At 42.2% G+C, this 20423-nt stretch overlaps 1 protein-coding gene across 2 annotated transcripts in view; it reads left to right on the forward strand.

Moving 5' to 3' along the window:
• The window catches only part of vav3a (vav guanine nucleotide exchange factor 3a), a 99604-nt gene that overhangs the window by 19685 nt on the left and 59496 nt on the right, over positions 1–20423 (forward strand). The gene's annotated exons all lie outside the window — the stretch shown is intronic.

Raw genomic sequence — 20423 nt, forward strand, 5'->3', positions numbered from 1 at the left:
GCAACACTTGAGAGGAAAAAGTTAAAATGGGGTACTTCAGAAGAGCACAGCAACAACACTCAGTGCTCACCTTGTGTTAGAGTTCAACTCTGTGTTTCAGCTACACTTTCACAGCTCGCTTTGAATTATTGGAACATAATGAAGATCTTCTCCATCTTCTCTCTAGCTTTTGTTTTTAAACTGGTGTACTAAACTGAATTAAGTAGCTGAGAAAATTAAGCCAACCATTCATTAAGTCAGTTATAATTAAAAGATATTTGGACTGAGGCATGTTCCTTTCTTTATTTCCTGGTAGAGCGAAATACAAATACAAATCTGTATCCTTGCTTCTCAGAAACAAACAAATGTTAAGGTTGATTTATGCTTGTAATTGTACATTCTCATATTTTACTATTCAATTGTTAACTCCTGTCCTTCCAATAGGATAAACACAGATTTGTACAGGGCTTCAGTTCTGTGTTAACCAGATACGATTTGGTGGCAGGTCCATGCTAGCTGTTTTGTTTCTAGTCTTTATCCTGGGTTAGCTAGCTACAGCAATGTGAAAGAGAACAGTTTCACAGGATTGTATAAGGTCCTGTGTACCCTTACTGACTCCATAGGAATTAAGAGGTTAAGTAGCAGTCGGGGGCTTCTAATGGACTCGATTAACTGATCATCAGTGAGTGTGAGCACCTCTATAAAGCGGTCTTGGCAGTTTGTTGGTCTGAAGCATTCATACCAAATCATCACCCCTCATTGTGTGTGTTAACACAGTGTCACAATCTTTACAGGAATGGACGTCCCAGTAGAGTCAGAGCCTCATGTTCGTGACAGTACAGTTAGAAAAAGACCGAACAGGGATGGCTTGCTTTGAAAGATGACCAAGAAAAAGCCTCTTCACTCTATAAAGAACATGGCAGCGCAGCTTACGTTTGCAAATCAAAATCTGAACAAGCCTCATGACTTCTGTAACAACATCCTTTGTACGGATGAGACTGAAGTGGCGATATCTGGCCATGATGATGTACAAGCACCACATATGGTAAATGAATGGCCTCAAACCTCAATGAGCCGAGGCGATGCTGTAACGAGTGGGTTGTGTTCCCTCTAGGATGATGTACAAACTCATGTAGAAAACCTCTTGCTACTAAAGGTGGTTCTACCAGCTATTGAATCATGGGATGTTGTTTTTTACAGTACTGTAGAGAGTCCTGTGACTATATTTCACATGACTATATTTGGTTCGAAGCTTTCAAACAGGAAATTAAAATGTTCTCACATAGAAGGATTTACATAGAATTTGCTTTTTTGATATTGGCCACATTAACCCGCTGCTACTATTTATTTGGAAGTAGTACATGAGGTAGAGCTTTTTTTGGTGCATGGTTACAGTTTCAATGGCTTACAGAACCTGTCAGTGAGAGACTGATAGAGTCAGACAGAAAGCAATAAGTTCAGGGTGTTGCTGCTGAAGAATCATTCTGGTGTCTGATTTTGGCCGGATTTTTCTCCACTGGTTTCAGTTGGTGGAGGGAGAACTTCGATGATTCTTGAGTGAATCCCACTTTGCCATGAGTGACTCTACCATCTCTGAAATTAGACTGGAAGCTGGTTGGTAATCCTCGCTCGGCTGGCTCCGCAGAGGCTAATGGAGCGAGGCGGGCAGGCGATGAGCGAAGCTGCCATTTACGTGACTTTTTCAGTTTTTTTTATTTTATTTTATTTTTTTTGTTGTTTTAAAAATAGCTGCCGGCCTGCTTCTGAATAAAACATCAGCTGGCCTGTTTATTTGAGAGTTTATAGACTTAGATATAGAGTCTGTGCTGGGAATATCTCTGTCTGCTTCAGCAGTCGCACTGTGTAATCTGAAAGGTATTAAAGTCCTTGACTCTGCTACTTTAGAAGCTGGGAAGGAGCATTAAAGGGAGAAATCCTTAGAAAACATGACCAGACTAGGAAAATCAAGGGCGCGTTTAATTTGTAAAACTGGTAAAGGCTTTGTGTGTTAGGCTGCTGTTCGGTATTGAGGTTACCTGGGCGTTTAAACATGGCAGGTATTTTTAGGCCACTGCCGACACCGGGCCAGCCAGAGAGCATGTGAAGCTAAGCCACCGCGGTCAGGAAAGACGACAGAGACTGAAGCGAAGGACTGAAAACCTCCCTCCTCCCCTCTCTGCCCTACATTCTGACAGATTTTCTTCTTACCCCTGCTTCAATATGGACTGTTTCGCTACCTGGAATTACTGACCCACATCACAGTGTGGCTAAATGCTACAGATGCATTTGAGGGCATTTTTGTTATTTTCTTTTTTCCATTCTTAAGACAATGACGTAAATGTTTGGTTTAACTGTTATTTCGAGCAGTAATGGACTACATTTCATCGGCGGGGATTGCTTCAGTTTTTGACATTAGTTTAGTGTCTTTTCCAACCTTACAAGCAACTTCCATTATCTCTTGTTTTGCGTGAATACCTGTTGGGACCTGGAAATTGTAGCTGGAGATCTGCTCTTAAAATTTGTAGTGGGACGATTGTTGCTTGTACAAACTGGATAATGAGGAGTCTTTTCATCCGGCTGTGAAGGCAACAAAAAACTTGATCTTTCTCTGTTACGTAAAAGTTCATACAATTCATGCAAAATCAAAGATGCTCACATTTTTAAAACAACACATTTTGCTGTTAGATGTCTTAAGCGTGTGGCTCGAGTTCCTGAAGTCTTGTTGCAATACGATTTGTAAGCAACCCCTGGAGACTCAAGAACAGTCAAATTTTGAACAGGACGTCTTATTTTTGCAGTTTGCTAAAAAAAAAAGAAGACAAAATCCAGATTTCTTGTAATGTTACTGTTCCATCTCTTTTGATCTCATCACTCCGTAGATACAGTTACATTTGTGCAAACTGCCATATCAGACCTTACTGTACCCACATACACATCTGTCTGACTGCTTTTGAAATTTGAACGCGCCTCGGCACAGCGCCGTGATATCAGCCAGTCACAGAGACAAAAGCAGCAGGTCTGTCTGCAGACCTTTCTGTTCGGTGCAAGAACATCTGGTTTGAACATCTGTCTTGTAGACACATGAGGGCTTGTGGGTTCTGCAGGGAGAACAGAAACTTGGATGTGCAGGCCGTGCACACACTGACACACACCTGGCTGACAGAGAGGAAGAGCGAGAGGGCTCCAGAGTTGATCTGTGTGCGATATTTAGGGCAATAGAGCTGCGATATATCCCCTCACTGTTATATCTGTGGAAGTGTTTGGCAGCGTGGGCGAAGAATCCACAACGTGTGTTTCACTGTAAGGGTTACAGTCATTTTACCATACTGTGTGTCCACTGAATGTATAATAATACAATGCGTAGCTATTACATGGGTGTAATCAGTGTACTGTCTACATCCTGAAGCTTATGTGCCCCAGATGACATCACTAGCCTGATTGTGTTGCACACACACTGAAACAATATTGTTTTGTCTCCAAGCTCTTTTGTGTGCTAAGATGTGCACAAAATGCATGAGCTTTTAAAAATACCTTTTCCTTACATATCATAGGAAAAATGTGCCATCTTGTGCTTAGTGTGAAAGTTTTACATGTTAGGAAAGTTTTAATGAATGAAAACACATACTGCCATCATCATCTCTGTCAGTGACTAATTGTCTCATTTCTATTTTATTGCTAATTCCAACTTGTGTTTTTTAAATAGAATCAAAGTGCTGACGGGATCTTTCCATGCTCACACAGTCACATGGTGGGCAGTTTATCCTGGAAACAATGACTCGCTTTTTTTTTTCTCAGCTTCAGTTTTTACACTTCAAGGAAACAAGATCGTGCAACAACCGGTAGCTTAAGAAGTGCTGGCTAGTTGATTTTTGTTTCCAGTCTTTAAAGAGTATTGCGCTGACCAAGCTTTTTTGGTTCTGTGGTCATCTGGATGACTGGTGGATGCTCAGGCCTCCACCCCTGTATAGTAACCCTCCATTATGTACTGTATCCCATTTTCTACAGCTTTGCATGTGCCAGAAGATGCTACACCTGCATATTGTTAGCTGTGTGTCATGTAAATCATCTGGTAATGAGTGACTACTCTTGCATGCTGTTGTTTTCGCAGCTGCGCCCGACTCATTCATCTGCTTCCAGATCCCTGCGTTTTCATTACGCGTTCTAGTTTCATTAATCAGGCAAGGGTTTCCAGGTTTCCACAGTCCTACGGTTACAGTTTGATTTCGTCTTCATATAATATCAGCAAGAGGTTACAACGGAGCAGGTATCCAGTCAGGAATCAACCTCTAACACAGCAATCCCCAACCCCCGGGTCACGGACCCGTTTGGTACCAGGCCGTGAGAGTTGAGGCTCGGGTGTGAAATTTATGGTTTTCAGGGTTTTTATTGTCATTTTTTATCGCTAACCCGGTTTCCCTTCTCCCGTGTGTTATGAATAAATCTTTTTTTTTTGGTACGGGTTTTATTTTGTTGTATTTATCCACGACACCTTAAAGGCCGGTCGGTGAAAATATTGTCAGGCATAAACCGGTCCGTGGCGCAGAAAAGGTTGAGGTCCGTTGCTCTAACAGTGGCTTTCTAGCTTTTCTTTCTTTTTTAAATATAATATGATGCAGGTTGTTTTGGGTTATTTCTTTTTTTTGTTCTTTATGTTTTGGATGGGGTGTCTAAAAGAGGTCTGGACCCTTGAAAGCAACTGTCCTTCTTGGAGGACAGCAGGGAGATAGGGGTTATTGATTGCTGTCTTCCTCCTCAGTTGACTGTGATAAATTTAACTGTGGAAATCCACTAAAGCCTGATGCATCTCCTGACCAGCCACCCCCCCATCATTTCTCCCTCTCTGTCTATTTCCTTTGTCCTTCAGCTGTACTGCTGATCACTGTGGTCAGATATCATATGTCTAATGGATCCTCGGGTTGTATCCCTGCACCACAGGGCTGAGCTGCAGGAACAGTGAGTCGCAACTGCTTCGGAGGCACATTTTAAAGGCTACAATTAGGTTATGATCAGAGTAATTGCTGGTCATTATTTTGTTCTCCGCCCCAGATATGGTAGAGATACCTCACGGGTTGTTGCTAACATCTTTCCAGCATGGCGTTGGAGGTTGGTGGTGTCGTAGGTGTCAGTCGATTAAACCTGCAATTAAACTCTCAGCCTCGCGGAGCAGTGAACCCACCTACAACAGACTAATTAGTCTGGCTTTGAAAGTGTAGCCTTCTCTCCCATCATGGTGTAATGACTTTTCTGCTTTGTGACAACACAACAAAAGGTTACAAAGATGTCAGTAACACAGAAAGGAGCTCGGTTTATGGCTGTTTTGTGTGGTTTTTTTAATGCTAAATGAGGCCTTCAGAGAGAGAAGCCAGTCCAAACCTCTGCAAAAGCAATTAATCAGATTTTATTGGCAGGCGGCTCGAGACCACAGCTTTCTCTTAACTTTAAAAATCACTGCATTCCAGTTGCATTGTGCATGCTGGCTGACTGGCACATCTACTTTTAATGGAGCTGCAAAATTTATACTCCTTCCGCTCTTGGTGTGCTGCAGTGACTTTGTGCATGAAGAGAATCTGTTCTTCATCCTCAATCCATAGATCTGTGTACGTCGCTCGCTGTAATTAGCTCAGAGATGCAAGGGTGTCATCCACAAATATCTGAAACTTCACACAGGTGAATGGCTCAAGGACTCTAACATTTTAACCACGAAGGATGCTATCATATCCTACATCCCTTTGAGTTCAGTAGGTGTTCCAGAGAATTCTCCACAGTCTTGTTACCAGAGAAATGTTGGCCATTCAGTGCTTTTTGTAGACCTTGAGTTCCAGCGTGTGTGAAAAAGCTTCCTTGGTTCACTTGCTGTGCACTTGGGCTTAAAGTCAATCCCAAAACAATTTGACAGAACCTGCTGAAAGCTCTGTGGATAATTCATGGACTCCTGGTGACTGACTGCACGGCAGCTGATTTCACTGGAAACACACTTCTCATAACAACTGGCTTCTTCAAGCATGAGCGCGTGCACTCGTGCAAAAAACAGAAAACCCATCACGCACACACACACACCAACTGCCCGAGCCCAGTTGTGTCTTTCTAAAGACCCCCCCCCCCCCCCCCCCCCCGCAGCTCTGCTTGCCGGCTGCAGGCTCTTTGATTGTTTCAGAGTGTGAAAGAAAAAAACTTGATGATTGTGGACATCTGTTGGAGCTCTCCGTGTGAGCTGAGTTGAAGCCTAGCTTGTGGCAACCATCACCTTACTCTGTGCACACACAAACGGAGCTGAAGAGTAGGCTGTCATGGGAACTCGGGATCTTTTGGTTATGGATGTGTGAGCTGAAGACAACATATGCTTAATTTCTTGCTCTGTCCAATTTCTGCATTGCAAATTTTTCCTTGGATTACATTTTTCATTTAGTCAACTCACAGGTGACAAAACATACACAGATTTCTCCAACAACCCTTTCTTTGCTTTTGGTTATACTCCATCCACTATGATCATATTTGACTTTCTTTTAAATATATCAGGGAGGCAACTGAATGTCTGCAATTAAGCTGATTAAGAGAAGAATGGAAGCACGAGGCTCACTGTAATAGCTTTTGTGGACAATTAGATGAAACCGGGGAAGGCCGGCACTCACATGGCCAGAGTGAGGCAGAAGCTAAGACTCATCACCACGGCTACCAGCGTCCTCAAAGAAAAGCTAAAACTTGCCCTCAAACAATAATTCTGTGACGTTTGAAAAGCCTCACTGGCCTTCTAACGTTGAATTAGGGAAAAACTTGCCTGATAGTGTAGGTTGTAGTGTTTGCATACAAGTGTGTGAGAGTGCCTCTATATTTGCGTGCATGCTACAGTGACTCCTCCGAAGACTGATTCATCTCAAGTCTCAGTAAGCAGCAGGAAACAGGAAGAGGAAACGGTCACCACAGAACCCCTCTGGGGTTGTTTCTATATTCAAATTTGCCTTCAGGTGTAAGGGTGCATGTGCACTGCTATCTGTCTGCATGTGCTGCATTTTGACTCATGCCTTTAAAATCCAAACCACCCATGGTGGCCCCATGGTGCCAACCAGCCTGTCGAGGCCTACAGTATATTTTGTGTAAGTGTGCTCTGGTGAGCCAGGCCTAGACAATTGGACTCCTCCCCACCACCCCCACCACCACTCTCCACCTCCTCAGTCTTGTTCTGCCACAGGCTCTATCAAGCCCGCACTCTTCCTGTGACCGGGCTCCGGCCCTGGAAGTGGAAGTGTGTGTGTGAATGTGGGAGAGTTTATGACACAGAGAGGAAAAAGAGTGTGCTCTGACTGGAAAACTGGGTGGAAGGGGAATTTATATTTATATTCTTGCCACTTTTGGTCAGTGGTGTGTGTGTGTGTGTATCTTTGTGTAAAGACATTGTGTTGTATGTCCCTGCCCCATACCAGTTCAAAAGGGAGCCTCCCGTTGAGCATGAAACACATTAACCCTTCAGGTAGTGCTACTGTAAAAAGATTTAAAAGGAGCTCACTACTAAACCGATCCTTCAGTGAAGGTTTTTTTTTACTTATAAAAGCAACACCGTCATTCTAATTCTTTGCGTTTGCATCTCAAATGAGAGTTGTGGCCTTCTTGTCATGTCGATTGACATCAGGAAACAGTAAGAGGCCAACGGCGGTTGTGCTTGCAGCGTTCTTATGGTAAAGGCTTTGTGTGTTAGGCTGCTGTTCGGTATTGAGGTTACCTGGGCGTTTAAACATGGCAGGTATTTTTAGGCCACTGCCGACACCGGGCCAGCCAGAGAGCATGTGAAGCTAAGCCACCGCGGTCAGGAAAGACGACAGAGACTGAAGCGAAGGACTGAAAACCTCCCTCCTCCCCTCTCTGCCCTACATTCTGACAGATTTTCTTCTTACCCCTGCTTCAATATGGATTGTTTCGCTACCTGGAATTACTGACCCACATCACAGTGTGGCTAAATGCTACAGATGCATTTGAGGGCATTTTTGTTATTTTCTTTTTTCCATTCTTAAGACAATGACGTAAATGTTTGGTTTAACTGTTATTTCGAGCAGTAATGGACTACATTTCATCGGCGGGGATTGCTTCAGTTTTTGACATTAGTTTAGTGTCTTTTCCAACCTTACAAGCAACTTCCATTATCTCTTGTTTTGCGTGAATACCTGTTGGGACCTGGAAATTGTAGCTGGAGATCTGCTCTTAAAATTTGTAGTGGGACGATTGTTGCTTGTACAAACTGGATAATGAGGAGTCTTTTCATCCGGCTGTGAAGGCAACAAAAAACTTGATCTTTCTCTGTTACGTAAAAGTTCATACAATTCATGCAAAATCAAAGATGCTCACATTTTTAAAACAACACATTTTGCTGTTAGATGTCTTAAGCGTGTGGCTCGAGTTCCTGAAGTCTTGTTGCAATACGATTTGTAAGCAACCCCTGGAGACTCAAGAACAGTCAAATTTTGAACAGGACGTCTTATTTTTGCAGTTTGCTAAAAAAAAAGAAGACAAAATCCAGATTTCTTGTAATGTTACTGTTCCATCTCTTTTGATCTCATCACTCCGTAGATACAGTTACATTTGTGCAAACTGCCATATCAGACCTTACTGTACCCACATACAGTAAGGTCTGATAGTGGGTCTCAGGATTTCATTCAGCAGTCGGGGTGATGTCGGCCACCACACTGAGGTCAATGAGACCCTCCAAACCAGTCATTGTGAATGATGCTTCAGGCAGACGTCTCCAGACTCTTTCACGCCTGTCACATTTCCTCAGTGTGAATCTGCTGCCATCAGTGAAAACAACAAGGTGGTGGATCTCCCAGTTCTGGTGTTCCCCGAAAAATGCCAGTTGAGCCATGCAATGCTGGACTGTAAGCACCGATCGCACTTAAACTTACAGTTTGGTGAAAACAAGCATATGAGTGGCCCTGAAGGTCATTTTGTAGGTTTCCTGGCGGACTTCTCCCATTCCAAATACCAGATATACCAGTTCCACTTCTAAGTTAATGCTTCTATCCAGCTCTCCTCATGTAGTGGGTGATCTGGGTATCTCCACGTATGTGCCATCCTGAAGAAGTTGGACTGTCTGTGCCACATGAATGGGCTGCAGGTGTCATCTTAAGCTACCAGCAGTATCAAGGACATTAGTAACAATACAAAAAAGTACTAGGAGGTATCAGTCAGGAGGGAGAAAGAGAGAGCAGCAGTCCTTGGCCACCATATGCAAATCTGTTTCCTTTTTGGAGCTTGTCTAGTTTTTGCCTCTCAGGTGCACCTGTTGTCAGTTAAATGTGCGTCAAAGGAGTTAAAATTGATTCACAAAGGTTGATATTTCCTAACTGGGTAGATATCCAACTGATCAACTGATTAACTGATCAAGCACACACATCCATACATATGCAATAATACTAAGTGCAATAATCCTTTCTGTCATCGTTGTATTTTTACTCAGTTGTATATAGTATTTGTATTTGTATTCTATTTTTATCTTACCGTATATTTATTTTATTTTATTCTACTGTATATAGTATTTTATTTTATTCTATTCTGTACAGTTGTGTACTGTATTTATTCTTATTGTATTCTAATTTTTGCCTCATAACTTTTGCACTGTCCACTTCCTGCTGTGACAAAACAAATTTCCCACGTGTGGGACTAATAAAGGTTATCTTATCTTATCTTATCCTTGCAGTTTAGCTGACCTGGTGCCATACTGTGAGTTTCATGTGTTAATTGACACGAAACTCCACTTTTTTTCAAGTTTTCTGACACAATAAACTCAGATTTCTCCATACTAGCCGTATTTATACACACTATTCATAGACGAAACACCCAAACTCCACTGTGCTGCTTACAGATGAGCGTTGGAGGTGAATTTATTCAGAACGTGAGTTGCCTGTGGTCAGTGTTCTCTTCCAGATGAGCAGCGATTCACCGAGAATGTTTAGATTCTGCATGTTTATTTCGCTCTCTTCAATCCACTTTCTCCCCGCTGTGCAGCCAGTTTCCCCTGGGCGCCCGCTAGCTTCATCTGAAAGGAGATGAATGAGGGAGATTTTGTTTTCAACAAGGGCAATCCCTCGCTGACACATCTTTAAAAACTTTCACCAAAAACCTGTCAAGAGGTGCCGGAGGCAGCATCTGTCATCTCTGCGTCAGAGCTAACGGCACTGAATCACAGGGACGTTTACGTCCTTCTGATTTCGCCGAGATGCTTTTCTGTAATGTAAAGATTGTGCAGAATCGTTGCAGAGGACTGTGTGCGTGTCAACAAAGCTTTTTCCAGATGCAACTGTGGAGAAGGAAGGGGGGGTTGGGGTCTTTTCCTCTTTGTGTTGCTTCGGAGTGGTGGAGGTGGAGTGGGTGGATGCGCTGTCATTCAAAAGTGGGGGCGATTCTAAATAGCTAATCTCCATCCTCCACGCTCTTTGAATTCTATCCCATCGTAGCAACTGCTCCGAGTTATATAATATCCAAAAAAGAGGCAGTTTTGATGAGCTCACATGGGGAGAAGTTTGCGCAGTAAATGAAATAATGCATGAAGGCAGCCGTGTGATTCATCTTACATGAAAAGCTGCAGTTTGGGTTTCTGGGTGAACGTGGTCAAGATTCTGATGGGGATTATAGTAATATAATATTAATCACTGTGTGGTTATTTGATGAGATTTAATCCATAAATCCATCAAAACAATATCCACGAAACAAGAGAAGCAGCTAAAATTGCTTTTGTTGGACATAAGACAGTTTAAGAAACGATGATTTTGGCTTGACTTTAGCGGCAGACATGCAACAGAGGAGTATTCCTTTTGTTTAAACACAATGAAGCGCCCTCATTTAATTAGGAAACGTGTGTTTACTTCAATTAAAATCCTAATAGGATTCAGTAAATTCAACAACAGCCTCCAAATGGACAGTTTTTCATTAGTTTCTAGGGACATGTCATCATAAAAAGAAGCATGATGGAAGATGGCGTGCGTGATGCATTGCAGATCGTGTCTTCGGGGAGGTGTTAATCAATGGAGTCTGATGTGTGCGATTTCTCAAACGGTGCAGCTGTTTTATGTGCACTCGCTTTCTTAGGTTTGACTGTTTAAGCTTCTACTTGTAACACGGAAGCAGCTCGAAAAATATCCAGTGAGCAGCAGTTCTCTGGGGGAAAATCCCATGTTGTTGCCAGAGGTTAGAGGAGAATGGACAGACTGGAAATGATGGGAAGGGAACAGTAACTTCAACCCAAGATATGCAGATGACCATCTCTGAACGCACACCATGTCAGACTTGAGGCGGATGGGCCAGAGCAGCAGAAGACCACAGCGAGTGTAACTCCTGTCAGCTAAGAACGGGAACACGAGGCTGTGATTGCTGAGTGAGTTCTCAAAGGTTGCCTGGTCTGACGTTTGGAGGGTAGAGTCAGAATTTGGCATAAACAGATTACACCCTACTATCATTTACTTTCCATTTAAATTCTCAGCCTGGCTTTTGTTCTTGCTCTTTTTTGCATTTCTTTATTCATTTCTCATTTTTCTTCTGCTTTTTTCCACTCAAAACTATGTATAAAATTGAATGTTAACTGCAAATATATGATGAGACCCTAAAAATAACCCTCTACAAACAAGTTTATTAGAGTTGATGTACTCATCAGAAAGCTGCTTTTCTGTAGCTGAGTTCCTCTAAGCCTTCATAATGGACAGATGAGTGATGTATTTTCCTTTATGGCGTTTAATTATTCAAGCAAAAGTAAAACACCATAACAAGATTGCACACAGCTGCATGACTAATGCGCAGAATCTGCACAGGCTGATTGAAACAGTGCCTTTTTAAGCACTCGTGATTATGATGGTAACTCCTCGGGGTATGCTAAATGATGCTAACCCACTTATGCCATATAGATCTGACAAGCTGGCTATTTGCGGCCAGCGCGTTAGCAACAGATCCAGAAGTGCCGACACGTTTGTTGCATTATAGAGGATACGAATGTATTTGGTTATTCAGTCTGGCCTTTTTTTGGCTGCAGTTTCAGAGTCAGTTTACGATTTCATCAGTTGGTTTGATGTGTCATGTTATGTACATCAAGAAGAGCTTCCACATTACCATAACTTACATCAGAATTAACTCGGGCTGCTTTCGCAGCTCTACTTTTTCATCTGCACAGGTCTGTCGAACTCATTTTAGTCTGTGAACCACATATAGTTTTGATAACAAATGTGGGCTGAACCAATAATGCGATTACATAACTTCCCTTCTTTGCATACAGAAAAATTACCAATCATATTTTCACAACAATTTTCAAAACATTTGGTGTAGGACAGTGGTGTCCAAATCCAGGCCTCAAAGGCTGCTGTCCTGCAAGTTTTAGATGTGTCCTTGATCCATCACAGCTGATTTAAATGGCTAAATTACCTCCTCAACATGTCTTGAAGTTCTCCAGAGGCCTGGCCTCATTTGATTCAGGTGTGTAGACTCAGGGTGAGACCTGAGGTTTGCCAAGCCTGGCCGAGGAGGCAGCATCGGCCCGCCAAAGGCTCCAATCTGGCCCCTTGGAAGGTTTTGGAGAATGTGAAGGAGGAAATAAACGGCCATTCATATCACACCTAAATAAAAAAGTAATGGATCAACAATTAAATAACAGAACTATCTAGTCTAGTGATTTATGATTTTTACACTGGGTTTTCAGTGCAATGAGCTGTAATTTTACACATGTATTTTTTACAATTTAAGCCCAAAGCAGCATTTCTTTATTATGTGGAAAAACTATAGCACGCCTTAAATGTGTAGTAAAACGTCTTTACACTCTCAGAAAGGGAAGTTTCACTTTACAGGCCTCCTTCATTGCACAGTTTAATTTGACAATCCTGGATGAGATGATTAGCTTTAATCCAGCTTGTTGAATCTTGTATACACTACCCTTGATAATAAGATGACCAATAAAAGGTGGTATATTAATATACGCTTCTGGCCTGACATGAGGAAAGTCTGCATTTACTTTGCTTTTATTGTCTGGAGCCAATATGAAAGGCGTTATTACTTTATACCACCGAGATTTGGATTTATGGTAACATTTCATTGAGGATTTAGCTCATGCCGCTCGACAGTTGACAGTATAATCCAGCGATGACGAAAAGAGGTCGTAAAATACCTGACATGTAAACTAGCACGATGAATAGCTCTGCGAAGTGCAACAAGATTGATAACCCTAATTCAGTCTTTGTTTACCTACATTCAGAGCGGCTGTAAATCAAGAAAAAAGCAGAGCGAAGGATGTGTCTTCTGAAGCTCCCGGCTCTATGTTTCTTCTCTGAACTGGGCGACAGTTTCCTCTTCTGAGTGGCTCCTAAGACTCGGCTCTCTGGTGCACCACAGATCTGTCGACTTTTCTGACCTTCCAGCTCTTAATTACATTCTCCTGGTGTCCCCGGTGGATTCAGCCCCCAATTAAACGACTGAAGTAAAAGCGAATAAAAGTTTGAGTTTTAAATTCAAGTCAATTTGGCCAATGCTGTTAAAAAACAACCCAGCTATTTTATATAAAGCGGTTTACATGTTTCTTTGTTAGTCTGCCAGCTGTGGAGAATCTTTAGCGAGTAACGATCGTTGCTGTTGTCATTCATCAGCGCTCCCGTCGTGCTTCTGCAGTTTGTCAGCCTACATAAAAGCAGCAGACATTCGAGGACGTGTTTGTGTCCCAGTCCTGACCCAAACAGATCTCAAACTTGTTTTCTAATTAATTTGCCTGTGATTCCATTTTCACAGCACTCACTCACATCCCCCGTTTGGGTTCATAATATCCTGTGGGGTGAGACGGGGCAGACTAAAACTGAGGCGCATGCTGAAGCTCTTTGAAGGACGCTGCAGGATCAAAGGCTCTCAAAAAAAAAAAATTGCCGAGGAATGTCCATATGGATTTTCACTGACCGCCTTAGGACGTCGTTTTCAGCACAGACATCCCACTCGAGCTTGCTCTTACACTTTGTTAAGGTTTCTGGCAGTCTTTCAAGTCTCTGCTCGCCAAATGATCCCAACTAGGAGCTGAAATGTGCAGCCTTTAAACACTGTCCTTGTAGCTTCACTTAAAGAAAAGCACTACTAAAACCAGTTTGTATTTTCCCCTCAAAGAGGCTTTGGGGAGATTGTTTTCCCCTCGTTTGCTTCATTTCATCCCCAGTTAACTGCGAGATAGTATTTCAGCAGCGAGGGACTGATATTGTCATGTCAACGTGATGAAACAATGGAGATTGTGCTGCAGATTGGCTCAGGAGTGGGTGGAAGAGATGAGGTTATGTCTTTAGCACGGCTGCTGCAATGAAGTCAATGATAATACCAGCAGTGAACACAATAGCAAGAAGCTCTGGCTTGTGTCGTACTAACTTCGAGTGGGGGGTCCTCCATGAAGGATTCATCTCTGTATGTAGGATCTTAGCCTGCAAGGACTGCTGAGAATCTTTTGTGTAAACACTTTTGTTGAGCATAAAAGTGGATTAAAAAAATAGAGTGGAAATGTAGCCATAAAATATCAAAATGTACCACAGTTTCGCTGCTCAAGGACAGCAAGGACAACCTTAAGACCTCGACACAGTTGACCTGTAAAATCTGCACGAATTATCTGAATGTTAAAAGCATTTTTTAGACTCGCCTGTTCTTTTTTGGCCTTTTTCAACTTCATTCAATCCGGTTGTTCAGTGATGACGCGACGAATCCTACTTCCGGGTCTAAAGTAGTCTGCGTTTAATATGGCTTTTATGTTGTTAACATGTTTAATGCTATGTATTTTCTTCTATTTGATCTCAAAAAGCTCCTAAAACAGTCAGTGATCACTGTTGACCTCCCTCGGCTTTTATTACCGCTAATCATTTATTTAAGCTCAGTTTTTAAAACCTTAGGATGTAACTACAGCCCAGCCCATGCAGCAGTATATGAATGACTAACCTCGTATTGTGGATGGATTATCTCAGTTGTTCTCCTGGCTGAAGTTTGGTCCTTTTACAGCATCCTGCCATGCGATTACATTTGTTTCTGACCACCGAGAACACTCACGTTAACTTTTATCGAGTGGAAAAAAAGTTAGCTTGTTTATATTATGCTAACATAGCTATGTCGCTAGCGGTCACGTAGCACATCATTATATACCAGCTAGCCCAACTTCAGTAACCCTACAAACGTCACTGCTGTTTAGTTTTCTGTCTTCATTTATGCTGGAAGTGATAACAGAGCTGTACGTTTTAATTTGTTTCCAAAACCCCGCAGTCAGGACATGCTATATTGTATTTAGATAGAAGCTAGCGAGCTAACTTCCTGCTAACTTCTAACTCCGTTAAATGTCATAAATTCCGTTTTCATGGATGCCTGGATGTTAAACTCAATTGTTACACCTGGTAGAGCAGAACGCTGATCATTTTATTAAAGATGAAAGACTTTAGACAGTTTTTCAACTCTCAGTAATGCCACAGTGATCGTTTGATATATGGCCCTGCAGCGGAGTTTAGACCCAGACACGGCTAGTGACGTCAGACTGAACAACCGGATAGACACAATGAAGAGAGGACAGGAAAGCAGGGGCAAAGACAGAAGACACGCGGCGAAGGACGCAGGTTGGACTCGAACCCGGCCTGGCTGCTCTCAGCCCTTTGGCATGTGATCACCCGCTCAACGCATTGAGCTAAGCTGGCGCCCAGGTTTGCTGCTTTTTAATGCAGCTGTTCACACTTTTTTTTTTTTACTTTTTGGAACTTTTTGGTGCTTTTTCCGAACATCCAATCTGACCAATCAAATGCTGCATTTGGCAATAAGTTTGCTGTGTCTCAAAACACAGAGCAGTACTGAATATCTAATGATGTGGAAATAGTAAAATAAAACTATTTTACCTCAGGCGCACAGCTAGACGCCGCTCCTGGTCAATCAGATCTCTGAAATGATTCCTCTGCCCGCGCAGATGTGGTCCCAGCTCTCCCAGCAAGAACTCAAGCTGCCCCGCTGACATCCTGAAATATGTATGAAAGTTTTCAGTTTTTTGTGGTCAGTTTGTAGTCAGGTTTGTATTCACCGAACACCTTTGAACAGGCTTTGGATGCATGCAGGTAAAGTGTCTTTAGAGCTAAAGGGAAACGGGATGTGAACATATCTGACAAACATTTAGCTTTTTGTTAGCTTTTAAAATAATTTGCACGAATAAACAATGACAGATGCAAAGATTTCTGCTTGCTCTACTAGAAGCCTGAAAAAACTGGTGCTTGCTCTCAAGACATCAGACTGGATAAAATGCTAAAGACTGTCCAAAGAAACGACATTGAACTAGCATTCATATACAGAGATGTGAATCATTAACAAGATGAAAGACATGAGCAATATTGGCAATATTGATTCTAAATGAGCAAAAACCTTTATTAGTTATATTTATGTACAAAAACATAAAATTTATGACAGAGCCCAGGTTTTAGATGTGCACAGGGGTTTCACTGCATGGCAGGTATTCCCTAAAGAAGAAAGCCAAGGTGTTTCAGTCTTCCACCACGTCATGTTCACTTATGAGGTCTTCCTTGATTTCACGGCGCTCTCTATGTGCATGTATGTGCTGGCGCGTCTGCTTACTGCTGGCCAGTTGTGAGCAGCCTGCTGATTCAGGCACTGTGAAGCTCAGCTGGAGTTAAATAATCTGCCAGAAAAGTGAGGATTTGGCAGATCAGATGTGTGTATTTGGGAACATCACTTGTTTTGTGTTTTTTCACGTTGTGTGAAAACCATGCAAATGTGTGATCACATGTGAAAAACGCTCCCCCACTGATGTGAATGTCAACCATTCAGAGAGGCTGAAGACAAGCATGTGTGTGAGTGAAGGATCTGCTTGTGAGGCTGGGACTACATGTGTGAGCGACTGTGTGTGTGTGTCCTGAGGGGCTGCGGTCCGTGGAGGTTGATGTGATTTACCTGGACAGTGAGGATGACCTTACTTCTAACCTTACTCTGCTGAGAGAAAGAAATGAAGGCAAAACTCAGACGCTTGTTGTTTGTTGTGAATATTTGCTCTAGGATTACACAGAGACTGATGAGCTCAAATTAAGACATGGAGTGAAGCTGCGATGTTAAATTAGCTGTCAGCTATCACACTAATTTCATGCTGGAATACAAGTTCTTGAGCATCAAACAGCCCTCAAACTTACAGATAATTAGTTAATTAGTTATTAATAGCACTTTCAAAATCTTGTTTTGGTAAGGAAAATCCCTGCTTGTTTCCAGTTATCAGCACATCTGTTATTAATTGGAATAGATAGAAACCAAAGCTGTTTTTACTTGGCTAGGCTGTGGGACATTTTCACGATAGATGGAAATAACTAATATGCGAGCATAGGGAGAAACGAGAGAGAAATGCAAGCAAGCTGGTTTAAAAGCTACCACATAGGTACATTACACACACGCACAGAGATACACGCTAAGTGCTAAGTAACTTGATCGACCTCTGTCAGTCAAAGTGGCCATGTCCTCGAGTCCAGTATGAAGGTGGATGAGATAAAAAAAAGCTCTGTTGAGTTGAGCCTAGTCTATAGTGCTCCTCTTGGAAAAACAAATGTGTTTGGCACAATAAAACACCGGGAGAGGTTTAGTAAAGATAAAAAGATTTTTAAAAAGTTACTTTATACCTATTCTGTAAATGTGTTTTGTGATCATCAATGGTATAAAATGTGGATGTAGCATCTGAAGGCCACCAGGTGGCGATAGCTGTGTTTGCAAAAACACTTCCAGTCCTGTGGACGTCAGTGAGAAAACCGCTTCCTGTCTCGACCTAATGAGTTTATGGGCTCAGTCACTCATGTCGGGTCACACTGAGTAACGTCCATGCTGTGTTTCAAATTGGAAGATGATCTAATAATGTGCTAACGGCTAACAACTTGTCAACCACAAGTCTTTTAATAGTGAGCTCGCTGTTTCACGCCCCCTTCTGGCCACACCCACTGCTCATCAAAATAGCACCTTAGAAACCTGTTAGTGACATCACGGCAGCTATGTCCATGTTTTTAATGTTATGAAGTCAGGAGTGTGCGGGGACTGACTCGCTTTTGGAGCCAGTCTCTAGTGACCACTGTCAAACCTGCAGTTATTTAAGAGATCTGATTTTTTGAACTTTTGAGCTAAACTGGTTCCCTGGTTCATTTTTAAGTCCTTGAGTCTGACACTTGATTAAACCTGAAAGTCCCTGCGGTTTGACTCAGAAGCCGTCTCAAAGAGCTGAAGAGGAGGAACTCTGCAGTCTCTGAGGTTTCTGAGACTGCCTCTTGTTGTCATTTAAAAGAAGTTGTTTTTGCCATAGAAATAATGGAAAGCAGTGTTAGCTTGATGCAGAGAATGGCTGTCTAAATGACGCAGGCAGCAAAACACAGGGAAATGGCCGACGTGTGCTGCATTCCAATCAGCTATACATCTGTATATCCAAACACACTAATGATGTATTATGGGCCTTAATGAGCCGTGGCACTGATTGTCAAACACGCTCTCGCTCTCTCTTTCTGTGCCAATCAGGTTTTTATTCTCCCCTTTATATCTGGATTAGATTTTATGCACCAGCTGCATCCGTCAACTGGATGTACTCCCAAACAAGCATACACCCACATCCACGTGTGTGTGTGTGTGTGTGTGTAGACACAAATAACAATAATAAATCTCACGCCCAACAGCACAGTCACAAAACACAAGAAGCAAACTGAGATCAATTAGTCTAAGTAACACGTGTACTCCACCCCCCATGTCTCACTTACACCTACACCCGATATAAACCAGAGTGCATCGTGTTCACTCTCTCTGTGGTGCCGTTTGATGGCTTTTTCTTCTACATTGTTCCACTTTAACAGTAAATGTTTGATGGGAAAAGCAGTTGAACTGGAAGAGCTTTTTGGTTTTTCTTGCTGAAAATACAAACAAGATTTTTTTTTGGACGTACTGAAAGCTTCTTGCTTTCATTAAAGTTTCATCAAGCGCGGCCTCTGACAGAGGCAGTGGAGAAAAAGCAAACAAAGCGACCGATTGATATGAAAAAAAGACATTTGTAGATGAGACTAACAGAACTTTATAATATTGTTTTGCATGTTTTAGCAGAGCTAGTTAGTTTTTTTGTTTGGGCCAAAAGATAAATCGGAGCTTTAAGTTTCTCCTCTGCTGCAGCGACTCACACACAGAGCATCCTTCACTTTAACACCCTCAAACTCATCCTCTTAGACACAGTCTTTGTGCAGAGAGCAAACCCAAGCTGTTCCAAACACAGGCGGCTTCAAGACAGCGAGCGTCGCAATCGTTGAAATAACTGCTACAGCAGCGAGAGAAGAATGCAGCCGACGCCAACACGCTGCAAGATGCTTTCACACCTGTTTGTTTGGTGTGGTTTAAACTGGCCCCTCAAGTGTTACACCTCTGGTTTGTTTTACACAAGAAAAATCTTAAATGTGGAGTTTGCCAGACAGCTGATCGTGTAGATGGAAGTCTATATGCAAAGCATGTAATATGATGAGCTTCATGTGTTCCACAGTGGTGCCTATTTTTAGCTGGCAATCGGTGATTTAGAAATAAAGAAAAGGAGAAACAGAAAGGAGGAGTAAAAGCAGAGAGCAGGAAACTGGGACAGCGTGCTGGGCTGTGTGTGAAACCAATAAAGCTGTTGACATGTTATACGTTCACAATGCATCAACCATTTGCTTGATCTGCTCTCCGCCACGAGAGGAAGGAAAGGATGAGCGAGGATAAACAAAGAAGAGGCCGTCGATGGAGATCAGAAATAGGCTCCGATTGATCTCCAGGACAGATATATGGGTTACTATTGATCTTCCTCTAAATAGAGCAAACATGGCACTCGTGTCATTACAATCCAACCAGTGGCGTCGCTGTGTGACAGTGATCCAATTTTAAGATTAAATATTAATGCACAAGTCATATCTATCTATCTATCTATCTATCTATCTATCTATCTATCTATCTATCTATCTATCTATCTATCTATCTATCTATCTATCTATCTATCTATCTATCTATCTATCTACATACATACATACATACATACATACATTAGGGCTGCCACGATTACGTCGACTATCAAAATCGTCGACGACTGATTTAATAGTCGACGCGTCGTTTGAAGCTTTGTAAGATCCCAAAAGACGCAGGAATAAGTAGCAGGATTTAAGAGTGTAATAACGGACTGAAACAGAAGATGGCAGCACTGCATGTACAAGGATGCCAGCTGCCGTTAAACCCCGAAGAAGAAGAAGAAGAAGAAGAAGAAGAAGAAGCAGCTGTGTCCCAGAATTCATAGCGCGGCCAACAATGGCGGCAGCTAGTTAGTTTTAATATTACTCTTATTATTCTTTCTGGGTCACAAAATAAACGTTTAACATATTTTCAGGCGAGAATGTAGCTGTGTAAACCTCAAATATCGGCTCAGTTTATCAGGACACCACATATTTTCAAAAGCGCTCCGACGT

This window comes from Rhamphochromis longiceps, linkage group LG9, assembly GCF_057381845.1.
Source record: "Rhamphochromis longiceps isolate RC_006_pf linkage group LG9, R_longiceps_female_GT1.1, whole genome shotgun sequence".
Taxonomy (NCBI): domain Eukaryota; kingdom Metazoa; phylum Chordata; class Actinopteri; order Cichliformes; family Cichlidae; genus Rhamphochromis; species Rhamphochromis longiceps.